Consider the following 10,052-nt stretch of genomic DNA (forward strand, 5'->3'; position numbering starts at 1 on the left):
CATTGTATATGGGGCATCTATGGGGCCATAATGAATGGTGCAGAGCATTATATATGGCACAGCTTTATAAGGAGCATCTATGGGGCCATAATGAACGGTGCAGAGCATTCTATATGGCACAGCTATATATGGAGCATCTATGGGGCAATAATCAACGGTATGGAGCATTATATATGGCACAGCTTTATATGGAACCTCCTTTGGGGCAATAATGAACGGTATGGAGCATCTATTTTTATTTTTGAAATTCACCGGTAGCTGCTGTATTTTCCACCCTAGGCTTATACTCGAGTCAATAAGTTTTCCCAGTTTTTTGTGGCAAAATTAGGGGGGTCGGCTTATACTCGGGTCGGCTTATACTCGAGTATATACGGTACCTCTCCCCTGCTTCAGTTGGTTTCCTGTCCTTGATGGGAACCTTCATGCTGAAACTCTGTGATTAAGAGTTTATTTTTTGTGTATGACTTACCCACTCCTGTCCCGGTGCTGGAAGAGCAGACGCCGGCCTTATGGAGATGGAAGCGACGTCCACTGGTCCAGATAGGGCTTTAGTGCATGTGTGGGCGGCACAGACGATTATGCTGTGCATGTCTGGATCTGCTGCGCCACTCTCCCTCCTCCCTCTTCCTGCTGACAGACTCCGTGGTGAGCTGCACTTCCTGAGTGCACTCCTCTGATGTCACAGGCAAGGTACGCTTGGAATGGGTGTGCCCAAGGGATGTTGGAGGGGGTGCGCTGGAAGCAAGATGGTGGCGACCTCGGCCAGCATGCCAGCCGGAGTGGGGAGGGGCTTTTTTTGGACTGGTGGAGGCGGAACCGATGATAGTGCTGTGGATCCACCTTAAAAAGTGGGGGGATGACCACGGGATATCACTTATGTCAGCTCACTCCATCATGGAGGATTTGAGAATTCAGCAGCAGCCATCGCAGCAGTAGCATCCACCAATATCGTTGACTGCTCACCAGCATGGGCACAGTAAAGGGAGCAGCCGCTCAAGTGGCAGGAGTCGCAGCTGTCCCAGTCAAAGGAGTGGAAGGTCCCAGGACTCATCGGTATCCAAGAGGGATGTTGTATGTTCCCCTTATCAGCCTCTGAATCCTGTACCCTTACTGTGACAGCGGGATGTAAGTGATCTACATGAATGTCATCCTTTTCAATATGGCCATTTTCTTGCTTAAATCACTAGGAAAGCTAGCACAAACAAGAATAGAGTCTGCCCTATGTAAGACTCTGCTAGCAGTGCACTAACAGAAGAGTCTCTGCTCAGACTGCATCCAGAAAACTAACATGGATGAGATTTCAGACATTGCCGCAAGCTTTAGGTCTGAGATCAAGGCTGAGGTTGAAGATTCCCTAAAGACCCTGTTAAAGAAAGGAAAAAAAGAGCTAAAGAGGTTTCTACTGAGTCAGAGGATTTTCCACTGTCGGAAGGAGAATGTTGCAGTGACTCCACGTCCTCCTCCTCGGACAGTGATATAGGGTGCAGACCATGCTTTCCAGCTGAGGATACGGATAGACAAGTTAGAACCGTTAAATCAACAATGGGCCTCAAGGAAGAAAGAACATCTAAGTCCCTGGAGAATATAGTGTTCAGAGGGTTGGAGGAGAGAAAAAAAGCACACCTTTCCGGTTAATAGCAAGATGCAGGCTCTCATAAATAGAGTGTGGGAAAAATCAGAAAAAGTCTGGTGTCTTGCCCTCATCCTCAATGAGGAGATACCCCTTTGAGGAAAAGGGCTCCGATCTGGGATAAAGTCCCTAAAATTGACAGAGTAGTGGCTAAATCTTCTAAGAGGTCGACTCTGCCCTTTGAGGATTCCGGGGTGCTTAGGGATCCGCTGGACAAAAAAGCACATGGGTTTCTTATCTGGGAGACAGCTGCTGGGGGTCTGAAGTTGGCAATTGCTGGAACCTGTACTGCTTGCTCCCTTATGATTTGGCTGCAACAAATAGAGGAGCAGCTTAAGGACAAGACCCCAAGGGATAAAATCCTGGCCAATATGCTTCTGTTACATGGAATGGCAGCTTTTCTGTCTCTCAATTCTGCAGACTCGGTGAGGCTAGCAGGCCCATCAAATGCAGCCAGACAGGCCTTATGGCTAAGGGCTATCCTGAGGATTTGCAATAAAAAAAAGAGACTTTGCTCCATCCCATGCGATAGACAATTTTTTTTTAGGAAGAAATTAGAGGACATTTTGGAAAAAGCCGGGGACAAAAAGAAGGGCTTTCCTGGATTCCCCACTGATGCTAGGAAACCTTCCTTTCGGAGGAGAAATTTTAAGTGGGTGTTCAACAGCAGAAAGGAGTCCGGTTTTATGTTCAGCTGGCCCTCTAAATCTTCCAAAAAATCCTCCCAATGATGCTAGGTCAGCTGCAGGGGGAATGTTCTCCCTGTTTCTCCCTGCCTGGGTGAATATCTTCCCCAGTCGCTGGGTCTCGAATATTGTGAAGGAGGGTCTAAAGATAGACTTTGTCTGCCACGTCAGACCTGCATAGTGACACCTCTTAGGAGGTCACCAAAAGAACAACTTCCCATGAAAGCAGAGATCATAGGACTCTTGGGAAAACAAACTTTGTGCGAAATCCCAGAGGAAGAAAAGGGAAGGGGATTTTATGCTTGCCTCTTTTTGATAAAAAATCCAGATGGTTCCTTCAGAACTACTATCAATCTGAGGAAACTCAACTGTTGGATTGTAAATCGCACCTTCAAGATGAAATTGGTGAACACTGCTATAAAGCTGTTATATCACAACGGTTTCATTGCAGTCATGGATTTGAAGGATGCGTATTATCACATCCCAATCTATCCGGACCATCAAAAATATTTGAAGGTAGCTCTGTATGGCCGGGGACAGGTCAATGATTATCAGTACACAGCTCTTCCATTCGGTCTGTCAGTAGCTTTGATACTTTTCACCTTGATAATGTAATATCCAAGGTGACTGCTTACCTGCGTACTCGAAACACCATTTTTCTCTTCGCCACGACAGCACCCACTGAGAGAGGGGATCCGCCCCTAGGAACAGGAAACCCTACGGAGAGATAAAAGGGGCGGTCCCCCTCGCTCCCACAGTTTGGTTTCCTGTTCCTATGGGAATCCACGGAGAAGAGGATGCCTAGCCTGGATGCCGCTTGCGCGGTTTACCTGTGAGGACGGCAAGGGCTCCAGAGCTGGAAGCAGCGTCGGGGGTCCTGGTGTCAGCTTCCCCCCTCTGCTGGCAGACGCTGTGAGGCCAGGGCTGGAGAGTGCTGGCTCACAGAAATTCATCCGGAACGTCTGCGGGGAGTTAGCGCTGTAGTTGGGGAACGCTGCGCCGTCCTCGGCGAGCGCTTATACGGCGTGGAGCCCCAGTATGCCCCCCGGAAGTATAAGCTAAAAAGCTTCCGAGGAGAGGGAGGAGACGGCGCCGGCGCTGGTGCCGGTGACAGCGCGGGCATATGGAATATGGCCGCGACCCGGAAGTGATTAGCACTTCCGGGTTCAACAGGAAGAAGATGGCGGCCCCCATGTGAAAAGGACGCCGGCAGTAACGCTCCGGCGTCCAATATGGATTCGGCACAGGACCCTGCGATGTCTTCTATTGAGGCCACCGCAACTACTCCTCACAGCCATACCAGCAGCAGCAGCCGCTCCAAGCGGAGCGGATCTTCTAAAAAGAGCAAGCCTCTGCAGTCTCCTCCTCGTCAGCCGGTACCTTCACAGACGCTTCACTGGGGTGAGTGTACATCTACCCTATTAAGCTGATTGCTGTCCCCTCTTCTCTAACACTCTAGGCAAAATGTACTGAAAAAACGAAACACAAACAGTGTGCGATATGTCTTCAGCCCCGTCCGGAAAGTTACACAAAGAAACTTTGTAAACCATGCATTGATTCCACCTTACGGGAAGAGGCCTCGGTTAAATCTGAGGACATTAGAGTGTTGATTAGAGAAGAACTACAAGCCCTGCATAGTTTGGGAAAAGAAACGCGTCCTAAGTGGACAAGAGAGTATGTTTCACCCATATCTGACCAATCTTCCGAATTAGAGAATGCAGATTCGGATATTTCTAGGGATTATGTTTCCTCGGATGAGGATCAAGATACGTGCTTCCCCACCGACAGTATAGATAACCTGGTGAAATCCGTCTGTAACACTATGGGCATCGAGGATTCTAAGACCCCTAAAACACAGCAGGACATAATGTTCGCTGGGCTGTCCGAAAGGAAAAGACCCTCCTTTCCGGTGATAGCAGCAGTAAAAAATTTAATTAAAAAAGAGTGGGAAAACCAGGGGCAGAAGGGATTACCACCATCTTCAAAGAGACGTTATCCCTTTAATGATGAGGAATTCTCGACCTGGTCAAAAGCCCCAAAAGTAGACGCAGCAGTGGCTTCCACATCTAAAAAATCCCTGCTACCTGTGGAGGATTCAGGTTCACTACAAGATCCTCTGGACCTCAAAGCCGACTCTCTCCTTAAAAGAGCGTGGGAATCTTGTGCGGGAGCCCTAAAACCGGCTGTGTCAGCTACATGCACCGCTAGGTCCATGCTAGTCTGGCTAAGTGACTTGGAAGAAGGACTTAAAAACGGTCTCTCTAGAGACAAGTTGAGAGCCTCTATACCTTTAATTAGGGGTGCTACAGCCTTCCTGGCAGACTCATCTGCTGATTCAATACGTTTAGCGGCCAAGTCGGCGGGGCTGACTAATGCAGCACGTAGAGCCCTGTGGCTTAAGGGCTGGAAAGGCGATCCCCAGACAAAATCCAAATTGTGTGGTCTTCCATGTCAGGGTGAGTACCTATTTGGTACTAAGCTGGACGAGATCCTGACTAAAGCAGGGGAGAGGAAAAAGGGCTTCCCTAATAATAATTACCTTCCATCTTATAGGAGGGCGTTCCGAAAGCCCATGTTTAACAAGAGGAAGGATTTCAAGAACCAAGATCGCTGGGCCACTAGAGACACCAGACAGAGAGGAGCACTTTTTGGGAAGCGCCCTTACAAAACTGAGGAAAAACCCCGTTAGAACAGATCTGCCTGTCGGAGGTAGATTGTCTTCCTTCTCAGATCAATGGCAGAAAATAACTTCGAACATTTGGGCAAATAGTATCATCACCTTCGGCCTAAAATTAAAATTTTCCCGAGTCCCGCCGGACTAATTTCTATTGACTTCTTTAAAAACCCAGTTACAACAGGAGGCTTTGGAGCAGGAGGTAATGAACCTTCTAGCCAAAGGGGTTTTGGTGGAAGTCCCATTTCTTCAGCAAAAAAAGGGGTTCTATTCCCCTCTATTTTTAATCCCAAAGCCAGATGGATCTTTCAGAACCATATTGAACCTTAAAAAATTGAACACCTTTTTGCAGAATCAAACCTTTAAAATGGAGTCTATCCGATCCACCATAAAACTGTTGTCTCCCCATTGTTTTATGACGGTACTCGACCTAAAAGATGCGTATTACCATCTGCCAATTTTTATAGAACATCAACAATATCTCCGCGTGGCGATTGTGTTGAATGGACGTATACGACACTTTCAGTATACAGCAATGCCCTTTGGACTATCAATAGCTCCAAGGGTATTCACTAAGTTAATGTCGGAAGTAATGTCATACCTAAGAGTAAAAGATACCCTCATAATTCCGTACCTTGATGATCTTTTAGTGGTAGGAAGTTCCCCTTCACAATGTCACCAACGATTGTGTAATATGGTCTCGTCCCTGCAGAGGCTAGGGTGGTTGGTGAATTGGGAAAAATCTAGACTTCTTCCAACTACTCGACAAACATTCTTGGGAATTATAATAGACTCCATAAGCCAAAAATGTTTCCTACCACAATCCAAGCAATTGACAATAAGAAATAAGTTACAGTCGGTAATAGATAAACCTCTAATATCTTTAAGACAAGGCATGTCCCTCCTTGGCTCCTTCACGTCATGTATCCCAGCAGTACCATGGGCCCAATTTCATTCAAGGTGTTTACAATATGCAATTTTACATGAGGAAATAAAATTACAAGGTCATCTAGAAGGTAAAATTTCCCTTTCTGAAGACGTAATTAAATCTCTATCCTGGTGGCTAGAACCAGATCACTTGGTTAGTGGGGTCCCCTGGGTAGTTAAACCTTCAAACACAATATTCACGGATGCCAGTCCTAGTGGTTGGGGAGCACATATGAGAGATCAGGTAGCCCAAGGTCTATGGTCGGTTACGGAGTCAGACGACTCATCTAATATAAGAGAGCTGAAAGCTATCCATCACGCTCTTTGTGAATTCCTTCCGCAGCTACACGGAACACATACAAGGATTCTGTCAGACAACATGACATCAGTAGCCTATATCAATCATCAAGGAGGAACAAGATCAGGAACACTCATGTCTATAGCCGAAGACATCCTAACTATAGCCGAGAAACATCTACTGTCTCTATCAGCACTACATGTCAGAGGAGTGGACAATTCAAAAGCGGACTTCCTCAGTCGCCATACCCTCCACCAAGGGGAGTGGGTTTTAAATCATCGAATCTTCAAAATGATAACCGTAAAATGGGGTTTACCAGAGGTAGATCTCTTCGCTACAAGAGACAACAGGCAATTAAAAAAGTTCGCTTCAATGTTCCAATCCGACAAACCCGATTTTCTCGATGCTCTCCAGGTACCATGGACATTTCAGAAAGCGTATGCCTTTCCTCCTCTGATACTTCTACCAACAGTAATCAGGAAGATAAGAGAGGACAAAGCCAATATAATCCTGATTGCCCCATTTTGGCCAAAGAGACCATGGTTCTCCCTGCTCAGAGCTATGTCCATCTCAGATCCATGGATTCTCCCAGAGGATCAGGATCTTCTCTTCCAGGGGCCATTCAACCACCCTCATGTGAAGGGTCTACGGTTGACAGCCTGGAATTTGAGAGGCAATTGTTGAAATTAAGGGGTTTCTCTGATCAAGTGATTAATACTCTATTATTAAGTAGGAAAAGATCCACTACTTCTATATATGTAAGAGTATGGAGGAAGTTTCTAAGTCTTTATCCATTGGCCTTGTCAAACGAAATTCCTATACTTAACATTTTAGAATTTCTCCAGAAAGGACGTGACTTAGGTCTTTCAGTTAATACCTTAAAAGTACAAGTCTCTGCTCTAGGGGCATTGTATAGTCACAATGTAGCGGGTGATAGGTGGATAACTAGATTTATTTCAGCCTGCCAGAGGTCAGAACCAGTTCAGATTCCCCGCATACCGCCTTGGGATGTTAATCTAGTCCTTGAAGCCTTGACAGGTCACCCATTTGAGCCACTACACTCAGCTCACATTAAACACGTTACTCTCAAAACTGCTCTTCTTGTCGCATTAGTATCGGCAAGAAGGGTAAGTGACATGCAGGCACTATCAGTAGATCCTCCCTTTCTGTCAATATTTCCAGATAGAATCGTCCTGAAAACAGACCCTTCCTACCTACCTAAGAGGTGTACTAAATTTCATAGATCTCAAGAAATTCTTCTTCCTACTTTTTATGATAATCCTACAAATCAGGAAGAGGAGAAATACCATACCTTAGATGTGAAAAGGGCTGTAATGACTTACTTAGACAGGACTAGCGCCTGGAGGAAGAGCAGGGCTCTCTTTGTTTCCTTCCAGGGTCAAAGGAAAGGAGCTGGTGTCACAAAAGGCACATTATCTCGATGGATTCGGGAGGCGATATACCTTGCCTATTCATCTAAAGGGGAAGATCCACCTGAGACTGTAAAGGCACATTCAACCCGGGCGATAGCATCATCCTGGGCAGAGCGAGCAGAGGTTCCAATAGAACTCATATGTAAGGCCGCAACCTGGTCTTCGCCTGTTACCTTCTATAGTCACTATAGATTAGATCTATCTGCTTCCACTGATTTGTGTTTCGGTAGATCAGTTCTTAACACGATAATCCCCCCCAAATAACTATCTCTGAAAGTCTCTCAGTGGGTGCTGTCGTGGCGAAGAGAAAACACCGGATTACGTACCGGTAATGCTCTTTTATAGAGCCACGACAGCACCCCTTTACTTCCCTCCCTTATATATATTAATTTGCATATGAGCACTGATAAGGGTGATTGGTTCTTGTAAATATACGTGATTAAGTCAAAGATGAAATGTTAATATAGAATGACCTACTAAAACTTGTGGGCGGTTCCTCGCAATCTCTGTAACCCAAACTGTGGGAGCGAGGGGGACCGCCCCTTTTATCTCTCCGTAGGGTTTCCTGTTCCTAGGGGCGGATCCCCTCTCTGTGGGTGCTGTCGTGGCTCTATAAAAGAGCATTACCGGTACGTAATCCGGTGTATCTTCTCTTACCTGGACGACTTTCTTAGGGTGCATGTCCACGTTCAGGATGGCCGGCGGTATCGTCGGAGCGGCTAAGCCGCTCGGCGCTAAGCCCCGCCCCCTTCTGGGACGCGATGATGCCGGATGTGTTAACTGTACACATCCGGGATCATCGCACTCCTCGCATAGGGCCCTGTGATATTCCTTGCGGCGTCGCCGCAAGGAACACGGACATGCTGCGATCTGAAAAGACGCGCAGCATGTCCGGAGTCGCAGGGCCGCCGCGTGCGTGTTTCCACGCATAGTGGACACTGGATTTAAAAAAATCCCCTCCACTATGCTGGAACATCTGGACGCTGCGTGTTTGACGCTGCGGCCCCACGCAGCGTCAAACACGCAGCGTTAACTGACCGTGGACACATACCCTCATAGTGGGAAAATCGGAACACCACTGTGCAGAGCAGCTAAAGGATGTAACAATGGTTCTTGATGGTGAACGCCCTTTAGTCAAGACTAAAACCAGAAAAGATAGTCCTTCCTAGGCATGGTTTTGAACTCTGAGCGCTAAATCTGTCTCTTACCAGAGGACAAAATAATGAACCTAGCTCTGTCAGCAATGGATCATCCAAGGATGACCCTAAGAGCAATGTCCCTGCAAGGATCCCTGGCATCTTGCATCCCGGCAGTAATATGGGCCCAATTCTACCTGAGGCAGCTTCAGTGGGCAATTCTGTCTGCACAGAGGTTAAGAGGACATTTAGAAGGATAGGTAGATTTTTCTTCAACAGTCAAATTCCCTCTCTTGGTGGACAGACAGGGAAAACTTGCTGTCAGGGGTCCAGTTGGTAAGGCCAGTACAGGACATAATTACAACAGATGTGAGCAGCACTGGTTGGGGGGAGCCCACCTGAGGAATCACACAGTTCAGGGGACTTGGTCTTCTCTAGAGAGAATCCAGGGATTGTACCTGAAATAACTATGGGCTGTGGAAAGGGCTCTAACACTTTCTTCCCTTCCTCTTGGGTTGCCATGTCCAGGTCATGTCAGACAACTGAGTTACTGTGGCTTATATCAATCACCAAGGGGAAACCAGGTCCCATACCCTAGTTATGGCAGCAGACCATCTACTCCAGCTAGCAGAACAACACCTGTTGTCCCTTACAGCACTTTTAATATAAGGGGAGTAGAGAAAACAAAGGCAGACTTCCTGAGCTGAGAGACTCTAAAAAGGGAGAATGGTCTTTAAATTCCCATATCTTTCAGCAGATAGTTCATGCATGGGGCGGCCGGAGATCTATTTGCAAGTTTACAGAACAGGAAAATGAGGAACTTCTGTTTGTTAGACCCAAGGGAAAAACCATTTGCAGTAGATGCTCTTCAGATTCTCTGGAAATTCTGGATTGCTTATGCCTTCCCTCCAAAAGCGATGATTCCAACAGTCGTGAGGAAGATCAGGCAAGGGTGATTCTCATTGCTCCATTCTGACCAAAGAGGCCATGGTTTTCCCTTAATGTCGATGTCAGATCCTTGAAACCTGCTGGAGATCTCGGACCTTCTCACACAGGGGCCAGTATGCCACTGTGCCAGGGCTTCCATCTAGCAGTGTGGAATTTAAGAGGGCAATACTGAGTCAGAAAGGTTTCTCACCTCAAGAATTTACGGCAGGACATGGAAGAAATTTCTGGAATATTCAGGGAAGTCTCCAGGGGAAAAGGCCCCAGTAGGATCCATTCTAGACTGTCTGCAGGCAGGACATGAGCTGGGGTTAGCAACCAAC

At 46.9% G+C, this 10,052-nt stretch overlaps 1 protein-coding gene across 3 annotated transcripts in view; it reads left to right on the forward strand.

Moving 5' to 3' along the window:
- GRAMD4 (GRAM domain containing 4) overlaps positions 1–10,052 on the forward strand; it is a 207,298-nt gene that overhangs the window by 65,381 nt on the left and 131,865 nt on the right. The window lies entirely within an intron of this gene.

The sequence above is a fragment of the Ranitomeya variabilis genome, chromosome 5, assembly GCF_051348905.1.
Source record: "Ranitomeya variabilis isolate aRanVar5 chromosome 5, aRanVar5.hap1, whole genome shotgun sequence".
Lineage (NCBI taxonomy): Eukaryota > Metazoa > Chordata > Amphibia > Anura > Dendrobatidae > Ranitomeya > Ranitomeya variabilis.